The following is an 11,737-nucleotide window of genomic DNA, read 5'->3' as shown; positions in this document are numbered from 1 at the left end:
ATCACTGATCATTATTTATAATTAACCTTTTATTATAAGATTCATCTGTGTACTAAAGAGCACTGATAAAACTGTCTTTCAGTTGCAATCAGCTTTTGATTAAGTGATAGTGTGGGGAGACATATACCAGGACTTCAGGCAGAGGGAAGGGAAGTAAGAGAAGAGAGGAAAAAAAAGTAACATGAGAGATTTGGTAAAATATCATAGAATATCTCTATAATATAAATGCTAATGACAAGGGACAAGGTCAGAATTGATGCAAAGCTGTAAATTCTGGAAGTGGGGAAAGAAAAAGGAGAAGATGATTTGGTGAGGGAGGAGACAGATGAGAGGAGATTCTTGATGGAGGAATGAGTGCCGAGATGATAGGGTGGAAGGTGGGAGAGATAGGCAGGGAGCTGGAGGAGGGAGGAGATTATCTGGGAAGGAAACATAAGTAAAAGGAATCACATATAGAAAGGAAGACAGAGGGGAAGTCTGGCAACAAACTGGAAGCTGCAGCTGTAAAAGCCACACAGGAAGCCACCAACAGGACTCCAAAAAGACCAAAGGTAGAAAAACAGCATTTACATAAGTGAATAGGTCAGAAAATATCCATGAATGGAAATTTCTGGAATATTTTTTTCCCTTCCTTTCTCTTGTTTCTTCATTTTCTGACTAACTAGAGATAGAGCATCATAGAAAACAAGGTAAAGAGAAGAGTTTTATGCCATTGGGTGCCTCTTGAGGTACTACACGTGGCAAGTAGCTTTATAGTTCTTGTCATACTAACTCACCTCAGGGTGCTGTTAACCCTCTGGAACTGCTTTTGTTTTAATTATGAAAGTCCATCGCGGACAGGCTGCCCACTGTTGCTATTTGCTGTAACTGTCTGGAAGGAGGTGCCTCAATCTGTTGTTCAAATCCCAAAATTACTAAAAACCTTAACAATTCATCACTGCTATGATAAAAGGATCTTGCAAGGATCCAAAAAGGAAGGCAGAAGGAAGCAATAACACTGTCACTTGACTTATATGTTCTTTTAGACAACAAAGCTCTGTATCAAAGCCTGCGAAAGTCATTAGAAAATCCCATTAATTCGAACAGCTGCATGCATGGCTGCGATCCCTCATTCTGACCTGTCTCTGTGCTTTATGTAACCAAGTATAATAAGCCCAAATCTGAAGAGTTCTATCTAGTATGAAACTCCTTACCTGGCTTCCACAGTCTTGTGAGGATTAACTAGAATTTAGACTGAGTTTGCAAAGAGTTATTGCAAAGACCAAAGTCAATTAGGCTTGTTCTGGATTGTCAACAGGGACCTGATACATTGCCTCGAAGTGTTGGGTTATTGCAGAGGGTAAGGAGCTCAGAGGCAGAGGCTGATGTTAAAAGGACTTTTTGGAGCTAGTCTTTCCTGCAAAGCAGAAGGGTGAAAGAGTGTTAATTTTGGCTCAGAAATCGTACCACTTTCTTATCACTTGAGACAGTAAGGAGTTTAGAAGGTCTCTGCAACTTTCTTTTTCCCTTTCTGGCTGATCATCAATGTACTCACAGGGCAGCCTAGGTTGCTATCGGGTTGCTACAGCATTTTTTTTTTTTTTCCTGTGGATAAGGAGCTAACTTAGCTGGCTCTTCTGCAACTCTGCAGCTCCTGGTGGCAAGGGTTGTGAGAGCAGGTCTCCCTCCATACAGGTATGTAAACCTACTCTTGAACTAAATGCAGTTTATCAGCACAGAGCTGGGCATTGTATTAGTATCTTGTGAGCATGCTATTGCATCCTATACTCTTATATATTAGAATTATTAAGATCAAAGACAGATATAATTCAGCCTCTATTTCTTGCTTGTTTAAAATTATATAAAGAGCCTATTTACAAAAATTTAGCAAGAGTAAATATAATATTAATCAAAATATTTAATTGTATATTAATATATTGCTAATTGCAAGTTACAATTAAAAGGAAAATTGTCAAAGATTAAACTTTATTAGAAGTATATATAATATTTGCCTATGAATCATTGCTTTGTACATAAAAGTCTGTGATACAAAGGACTATATGCATTTATTATACAAATATAAAAGAAAAGAAATATCAAGTGTATGGCTGATCTTAAGTGCATACATTTTATATGTGTTATGAATCGACATGAAAATACTGACATAATTATTAAATACAGGAATAGGCAGTAAATTTACATGTCTGTGTAGATTTAAAATTATAATTCATGACCAGTAAAGATGCTGATGTAACATATCTTAAATTCATTTTGACATGAAGTCCTGAGATCAGCTCAGTAAATATAGAATAATAATAAAACCTTAGAAACATTTAGGTTGGAAAAACCTTCAAGATAAGGTAAATACTAATAACTTGTGCTATTTTAATGATCTGATTCTTTCATAGATGATGTAATCACTATGATATTAACTTAGGTTTAAAAGAAAATAAATTTGGTAAAAATGCTTTATTTATATAAGAAGTGTAGTCTGTAGTTGTCCAGTATTGGGGATTTTTTTCTGTTCTCAAGTTATACTTCATAAATATTTATATTATGGGCACAGCCATGAAAATGGTCAGAAAAGTAGTTTTTTTTTTTGTTTTTTTTTTTTTTTTCCAAGTTAAGTTATTACATTTTGGAACTGCGTTTTGTGTAACTGATAGTTATATGCATATTTCTGTAATGTGGTTTCATCTGAAAGTATAATGTCAGATCTTAGCATTGGAAAAGTATGTAATTGGAGAAGTTCAGGGTATCTGTTAGCTGAGTGTTTCATTCACTGTTAAAGTACAGAAATCACCACTAGAACTTTTTCTACTGATCTGTTCTTCATAGTTGTTAATGTTTCCTAACATGCAATAACTCTTCATATATTTTCCTAATCTCTCTAGATCTTTAACTGCTGCCAAGGTATCTCTTGTAGCAAAGACAATTTTATATTTTCATTTTTTGTGTGTGTGCTTGTGATCTATGTTATATATTTGGATTGTTATAATTAAATATCTTTTCAAGTAAGATATAAAAAAGTTGAAAGATCTTTCATTGCCATGCTCACAAAAGTAGCACATTAATACTTCAAGCAGAAAATAAACAAACAAACAAAAAACCCCACCTCCTTTACTATAAGGAAACATATTAAAAGTTTCTGTTGTATAAAGTTATATAATTGTCCACAGGGAAAGTTTATAAAAGGTAAAAAACTCCTTGACAGTTGGAGAACATTTTCTTGAAAACAGTCTGAGTACTGCTTCTTTACGCAGACTGGTAGGCAAGACCCAGAACTGCTGCTGCCAGCTGAAGTGGAAAATCTGGTTTTCTGAGAGTGTTTCCATTAGTTCTGCACTGCCATTGCTGTAGTCTCTGAGATTTCTCCTTGAGGGACAAAGCTTGATAAGGAAGGGCTTTGTTCTGGACTTTGTCCAAATGACTTTCTGTGTTGCCCTTTCTTTTGGAAGAGTTCCACCTCCCTGGCAGAGGTCTGGATCTCCTGATACTATCCCAATTACTGGTTCTGATTCTCAAAGTGGGACTGGGGAATTGTCCCAGGACATGGGACTGTTTAAATAAAGCTTTCTTCTATTGTTGGCCTGAGGGTTAGCAGGCTTGCCGTTTTTTTTTTTTTTTTTTTTTTTTTTCCCCTTTATATGGGCTCGTAATACGGCTTTAATGCCTTGTGTTTGTGGCAGAAGTAAAGTCCTGGGAAAGATTTGTGTGGTGCTCAGATCAAGGATATCTCTCCAGGTCTGGAATATGTCAACTGAAAAAAAAGGATGTCAATTTGACAGGTCTCCATCACTAGAGAAGTCACCAAAAAAACGACCTTAAAATTACCTCTTCATTCATTGGAAGTAACTTCTAAGTATGTTGTCCTTGACTATTACACAGTCAAAATTATAGTGTAGCTGGAAGGGCAAAAGCTAGTATAAGGACTACCCAGTCATTCATCGGAGTCACTGCCACTGCCTGTTTGGGATGATTCATTATGGTGACTATTTCCCAATCAGGTATTGCAGCAGTGAAGGAGTTTTGAATTACTCCATTATTCTGTGACTTCTAAGCCAAGGAGCAGAGTTTTGAAAAAAGTGGAACATGTCCAATTGGGGACAAGATTTATTAAATTTCTCTTGACTTTCAAAAGATACCTGCTTTCAAAAATTTTCTCCCTTACAATAGAAGCCTCCTCTTGGTGCCCTCCTTAGGTTTCAGAGCGAAAAGTCTCTAGCAATAACAGGATGACATGGTCCTTCGGCTAACAGACCCTGTGCTGCTTCAGACTCACTCAGAAGGTTGAGTTATTATATTACATTTTCTGTATTGGTTCAGTTCTAAAAACTTCCTTCCTGCTTACATTCTGAATGACTCACATGAACCGGTGGGAGTGGAAGAGTAAAAGTTGGCTTTATCATTACCTCTCTTATGCTTCCTTCACCTGATTCTCCTGCTAAAATCACTTAAAGATATTTTTAACTGTAACTTTGAGGACTGAGAAAAGCAGCAGTGTATGCATGCTAAGAAGAGAGCAGAATATGTATTTCTGGGTAAAAATGAACTGAAATAGCTGCTGGGTTTTCTATCACTCATTTTGCCCTTAAAGAACTTAGTTACAGTTTTATAGAGACACACATCATTGGCAGGAGCCAAATATATCACACTGTTTCCACTGTACTGCTGCCAAGCTGGCGTGAGTATTAATACCTTCTTAAAATGGTATTTAACATGCCTTCCATATCATCAGGATACATTGAGAATCACAAGGGACAATATCTTAGGTCCTAACACTTTCCACAGAGCTGGGAAAACTGCAGTTAGGACACACTAGTGTATAGCTACATAGCAGTTTAGAATGTTTTTTCCAAGCTCTTGTGATGGGAGATCAGATATTAATGCATCCTTGGGAGGATCTTTTTTTTCATGCTGAAGCAGGCCAAAGGCTACTTGGTATCATAGAATGGCTTGGGTTGGAAGGGACCTTGGAGATCATCTAGTTCCAACCCCCATGCCATGGGCAGGGACGCCACCCACTAGATCAGGATGGCCAAGGCCCCATCCAACCTAGCCTTGAACATCTGCAGGGATGGGGCAACCACAGCTTCTCTGGCAATCTGTTCCAGTGCCTCACCACCCTCTGAGTAACGAATTTCTTCCTAGCCTCTATTCTAAATCTATCCACTTTTAGTTTAAGACTATTCCTGCTTGTCCTATCATTATCTACCCAAAGAAAGAGTCCCTCTCCATCTTTTTTATAAGACTCCTTTAAGTATTGAAAGGCCACAGTGAGGTCTCCCTGGAACCTTCTCTTCAGGCTGAACAGCCCCAGAGCTCTCAGCCTTTCGTCTCTGAAGAGGTGCTCCAGGCCTCTTTGTGGTCCTCCTCTGGACTTGCTCTAACAGCTTCACAACCTTCTTGTGCTGGTGTCCCCAAACCTGGATGCAGTACTCCAGGTGAGGCCTCACGAGGGCAGAGTAGAGGGGGACAATCCTCCCCCTTTCCCTGCTGGTCATGCCTCTTTTGATGCAGCCCAGGACACGGACGGTCTTCTGAGCTGCAAGTGCACATTGCTGATATGAGGTTGGAGTATGCCTTAGGGCATACACTGGAAAACCTTGAAGGACAACACATCTACAGTAAAAGTTTATGATGTGAGGTGGGCGAAAAGCTACAACAGTCTACTTCAGTCTTTTTCAAAACTGCTCACTAATGTCAGGTGGTAAATATTTTGAACTTTTCTCATTACATTTTCTTCTTGTTTTTCAACTAGAACCTTGTATAGCTGGTATAGCACACCGATGAAGGGAGGAACTGAAAACCTTTCTGGGGAGTTTTAAGTGGAATCATTCCAACATTAACCATCTAAAAGTTAGGTGTCTAAGTTGAGTCATCTAGGTTCTCTGGAGTTAAAGATGAAATATCAGTATGTCCAAAGGATATGATGCCTCTTTGCCTAAGATAAGCATTTAAGGTAGACGTTAAAAATCCACTGAAGTTCCCATGCCTCTCCATAGGGAGGACAGGAAAACAATTCATCTTTGTTAAGCTGGATGCCTCCTTTTCACCTGTATAAAGTCATTGCAACAAGTATTTGTAGATAACTTTAAACAAACAAACAAAAAGAATCATCACTATGAAGCTGTCTTTCTTTTCATTTAGGTCCTAAAGAGAGAAGACACTAAAAGCCAAACTGAAAAATCTGAAGTATTTTGATATTTCTTTCCTTCAAAATGAAGTCTTTATGCTGCATACCTCTGATCTCTGCCATGGCTTTTGGAAAGTAAGATGTTACAAAATACTAGTCACAGAGAAAGCACCTGAGACAAAGACAGTGAACATATCATTTAGGAAAAGAAAATTAAGTTCTAAATATTTTTTTTTTCTATTGTGTTGGTGTTATATATTCAAGTCCTTTTTAGGCAGTACCTGAATATTGGTGATGTTCACTCTAGAAGAGGCTCATAGGCAATAGCAGTGAAGTAAATTGTTGAAGCTGGTCCAGGTGGAAAGCTCACATGCTACTTATGTATTACGTGATTAAGTTATACGCAGAAGGCTTTCATTTCCATAGGAAACCTCATTATCTTTCATAAATACAAAATACTTCATTCTGTTTAAAGGAACATCTCCTAATATCTCCATACATCTACAAGGGTAAAATTCCCATTCAGATGGTGGCATATTGCACATTTTCTTCTTCAGATGATTCATCTTCCTCGTTGTCTTACTCAGTCAAATTAAGTGCACATGAGAGAGCACAAGTGTGTTGAATTAGAAAGAGCATATTTGGGGATAGGAGACTTTTTTTTTTTGTCATATGAATGCTTAAATCTTTCACTACTGAGTAAGGTACAACATTTTTTGTAGAACTTCACTTCATGTTAAGGTTAGTTTTTATATTTTTACATGTTTATTATAGATAAATGAAGAAAAGTCCTGTTTTTTTTTTTTTCCTGTAATTGTGGAAGTGCAGAATTCAAAGTCATGCCATATCATGTATCAAAGAATTCCTAAAGGAATGTGAAAACATTTATGTGGATACCCCTCAGAAACATAAAGAAAAGTCATCCCCCAACAGGCACAATCTTTCTTAACTTTAAAAAAAAAAAAAAAAAAAAGGAAAAAGGGGGTCATTGAGTGTTTAGATTTCATGACATCTATATTTATTCTCATTCACTCTTTCTATATTTAGAAAACAACCCAAAGAGAGTGATTTCCAAAAAGCCTTACTATAAAATCCCTAGAAAAGCCAGGAATTACATTCATCTCATCAGAATTTTCTCATCTGTAGTCTCTTTATTTCTGGAAACAAATATGGATATAGTTCATATGGGGCTGACAAACGCATTTGACCTGTTCTGCTTCCTGTGGTTTTCTGTCTTCATCATGCATGTGACTGTCATTTATATTAGTTCTCTTTCTTGACAATTTCTCTTTGTGTAGGTAGTTTGTCTGTTGTCATATCACTGGGGATTCCAGTGATATACATATTTTTTTCTGTCATTTCTCTGTTTCTCTCTGTCTGTTTTCTCCCCTATAACCTCTGAATTCTGATCTAAAGCCAGAGAAGATAGAAGTATCATTAAGTACTTATGCTTTTTCCTTTTTTTTTCTGTTTTATAAAACTGAGAAATAACTGACATCTGAAAGTGCACAGCTTCTCCCTTAGCTTCAAATCCCTTTAGCTGTTTCTGCAGTTGAACATGGCTGTCCTCATTTCACCACAGAGCACAGCTTGCCAAAAGTGATTTTGCCTATACATGATGAGTACAGAATATTATGTCACAAAATTAGCTAGTAAAACTCAGCATATATATGTTGCAAACTGAGCCTCATTACATTTGTTTTAGTGCCTTGTAATTTACATTTTAGGTTTCAAAAAAAAAACACAAAACACCGACAAGAAAAAATGAGCAGTAGATGTTCTCCCTTCCTAATAGTGCATACTGAACCCCATAACCTGCAAATGAAGAAAATAGGCATGGTAGGGAATATCTCCATGGACAGGTGTGAGCAACTGGAATTGCCTTTTCTTAGAAGAGACAAATCAGTAATGAAGAAAGCAGTGTAGCTAAAGAGGAAAGCTGGGAGACTCCTAATGAGCATCCTCATGACAGCATCCTATGAAGACACCTCCAATGGAAATAATTAATAATACTCAGAAAACTAGTTCATGGGAGCCACAGGATGGAGGACTGCTTCTATCCACAGTTAAACCTCACTCTCTAATTAGAAACAGAAGACAATTTTACTGCATTTTTAGGGTGTGAAATTGGAATTAGCTAGGCTCACCAAATTTCCCAGGCCATGAACCTTCTTCAAAGACTGTCCTACAGGTTTCTTTCGAAGGACTAAAGTCACTTTCATTCTTGCCTTCACTACTAGGAGAAAAACTCAAATTCACTAATCTTCATCCCTTTTATACTTAACAGAAGTAGATTAAAAGAGGGGAGCTTCTTCCACAACAGCTTAAGTTTCAAATAAGGCAATATCAAAAACAATAAACAATCAGTCAAAATATGTAAAAAATACGAACACGTGGATCACAAACTACAGTGCTATACCCTAAAAGTCTGGACCTAAGAATCTATTTTATAAGAATATTTTCTTTCTTGTAATTAAGAAAGCTGCTTGAAATCACTTCCTCTTGCTGCTGCCAAAAGAACCTTTCAGAACAATCCATTCATGTAATTCACCCAGGATGAAAAGGTGAAAAAAAAAAATCTGATTTGGGCAAACTGCCCAACTGATAATTTTTAATTTTTAGTAGACACTAAATATGGTAGTAGATATCAATGTAAAACTGATTTTTAGATACACTAAGAAAAAGAAGCGTGTGGTATTAACTTCATTGACCTTGCAATATAAGAGGAAGTTAGCACTTCATGACAAAATGTTGTAATCCAAATTGTGAGGGAAAAAAAAAAAAAACCTTTGAAAGTATCCTGACGTTTCCTGATTTATGTATGTATTTATTTTACTTGAAAATGCACTATCTTGATGATTAAACTGCAAAGGTGTTTATACTGTATTTTGAAACAGAATGATTGCAATAATAAACCTTTATACAGCAAGGCATGCTGTATAGCAAAGGGTATTTGAAAATGTTCTGTATCTTAAAGAAGCTGTGAGGAACTGGTTAGTGACAACATGCTAATAGAAGCACTTTTAAAGCAAATGGATATTAGAGAAGTGACCACAAACCAAATAAGTAAGTTACCCTTTTGTCTCCTTGACCTTTGACTCACTTGGATCAAAATTTGACAAAGATTGCAGCTGCTAAGTATATTACCATGAGATGTAGGTAGTGGCATTTAGTCAGACTGCAAAAATAGACAGCCCCCCTCAAGCACCAATACAACTTAACTTTTTCTTCTGGCAGGAAGATAAACAGGGAACTGACATCTCTTGGAATATATAAATGCTCCCTTGGCGTTTAGAGGATTTGTCCTTGGTGGGGAGATTTAGCTGCTTGTTTTCTCTTAACTTAATGCAAGTCGTGTGTTAAGTACTTGTACATTCAGCTGAAAAATCAGTTGCCCTTATTCAAGGTGAGTCATATAATACAACATTTAAAAGCGTGGGGGGGGGAAGTTCCTCAGAAAAAAAGACTTTTGAATTCACTTGTTGGAAAAATCTTGAAAGTATTTATTTGTAATATAAAATAAAATGATAGGATTTGGCAACACTGAGTTAAATTGTACATATATTGCTGAAACTCTGCAATGTTAGCAATGGTCCTCTATGATCAGTGTGGCTGATTTCCCAATATAATTCTGTTTTTTGATATTTAATATTCTTGAAATTACAGTTCGTGGAGTCAGGTGAATATTTAGGAATATTTTGGAATCTTTTAAAAGTGATATTTGTAATATTTACTTTTGCAGATAAAAATTCAGGACTGTAATTGTAAAATGCATAAAACATTAAAGGAAAAAACAAAACAGAAATAACCTCTTCCTTGCAAATTTTTTTCTTAATAATTTCATGTTTTTTAGTCCCACACTCTGACCTTGGACAGAAGAACTGTAATTATGTTAAATCCCCCCACTGTTTTGGGGCTGAAATTCTCATCAGAACTTTCAAAATCCATTTTCATGTTCATTATGCACATTGCTTCTTCCTCATTTAGTTTCTCTCATTTGGGGCAGCAAATCTGGTTCTATGTCACAATTAAAGAGGTGGATGTCAAACTGTTTAAAAATGACTGTTGGAGCTGGAGAAGTCATTAAGAAAATGCAGATAATGTTTTTCAGTTTTGTGAGGACTTGCTTTAAATTCATACGTTAAAAAAAAAAGTAAAAAAAAAAGTATAGGTAAAGCAGGGAAGAAAAAGTTTAAGAGAACTTTGCATTTTTTCCTTCTATTGTTTATAAATTGTCTTTTCAGATGTTTGAATGGATCATTTCCATTGCTAATATTCTATTAGGTATATTTAAAACAATATTAAATATATGTACCCAATGGTCTAGAATGAGTTAAATATTCTCGTTAATCCTATTGTCATGTCTAAGTTTAAATGATATAGTCTATAGACAATATCTAATTTTTATGGTACTTCTGTGTAAGGTAAAATTTTTTTCACTTGAATATGAATTGCCAGATACAACTATATTCTTTCTGGAAATTACTACTTTGGTCTTTATTTTTTTATGTTAAGTTATGATATATAAGAGTAGCTTAATAACATCTGTGTGAAACTGTATAATGTTGTGAGTTCTCTTCTTTGAAATTGTGTAATTGATAATTTGAATTGCATAAATTCAGATATGTCTAGACTGTTATTGCATTGTGTTTGGTGGGAGAAGGGTGAATCTCTTACATTTTACAAAAGCTTGGAAGAGACACAAGTTACTAGCAGCCAGTTGCTTTCTAGCTGTTTATTGCTAGTAATCATGAAGGATACCTAGTTAGTCTAACATAAAAATCCACTGGAACCGCTTATACAAGCTTAGATGGAAACCTATTCCAGTGGAGTATGTATTTTTATTGAGTTTGAGAAGTTTCATTACATAAGCCAAAAAAAAAAAAAAAATAGCATGACAATGTCTAAAAGCCCTCTTTAAACAATTATGTAATAAATAACTTCCATTTTTAATTTTAAAATGTGTATTTCCACACTTTCTCATTAAAAAAAAAAAGATGGATAAAAATTCAACCTGAAATATGTATTTTTCAGAATTTCCTTTAATTAAGAATTTCTACTTATGTAGAACAGTCATATTTTGCCAAACTAAAGACAATGATATGAACATGTCTGCATATGAGAGTTGGTCCTAGTGAAAGTCACTTAAAATTTTTAAGGTCTAACTTGAAATTCTAACTTGAGCATGTTTAGAATTTTGCCATTAACCACATCATCCATCCATCCAGTACATTATAGAGATGTTAATAACTTGCTATTTTTCTATTTTTATAAATCACTCAAGTAATTTTTCAGCTATATTTATGAACAGTGCAACAGGTTGCACAAAAATTTGGGAAAAGGAACTTTTTTCTAAAAAAAAAAATAAAAATAAAAAAAATCTTAATGTTACCCCCTTGCAACCACCCAAACCTGTAGTTCAAATAAGGTGCATCTCCTTCTGCAGACAAAAAAAAAAAAAAATTACACTTATATAAACATTCTTTTCAGTCTTTAGTGAAATGTAAACACTTTAGCTAAATGTTTTCTTTCCTTGTCCTTTGTAAGTGCTGTAAGTGCTGGTCAGAGTGTAAAGTTTTGATGTGGGAACCCCAGGGAATCACCTGGTAGCAGGTGGATGGA

General features: G+C 35.6%; 1 protein-coding gene across 7 annotated transcripts in view; it reads left to right on the top strand.

The window, feature by feature from the left end:
• The first annotated feature begins 427 nt into the window (after positions 1-427).
• Positions 428-11,737, top strand: part of CD36 (CD36 molecule (CD36 blood group)) — a 37,591-nt gene continuing 26,281 nt past the window's right edge. For 2 of the 7 annotated variants that reach the window (XM_013180469.3, XM_013180466.3), the window contains exon 1: positions 1,227-1,674. The gene's annotated coding sequence lies outside the window, so the exon portion shown is untranslated. Of the gene's footprint in view, positions 552-1,226; positions 1,675-6,129; positions 6,251-9,356; positions 9,522-11,737 lie in introns of those variants that run through there. The other 5 variants (XM_013180470.3, XM_066983962.1, XM_013180465.3 and 2 more) reach the window with 5 other exon arrangements.

Source organism: Anser cygnoides, chromosome 1 (assembly GCF_040182565.1).
Source record: "Anser cygnoides isolate HZ-2024a breed goose chromosome 1, Taihu_goose_T2T_genome, whole genome shotgun sequence".
Lineage (NCBI taxonomy): Eukaryota > Metazoa > Chordata > Aves > Anseriformes > Anatidae > Anser > Anser cygnoides.
Note: the sequence above shows the minus strand (reverse complement) of the source record. Positions and strands in the feature narration are given on the sequence as shown.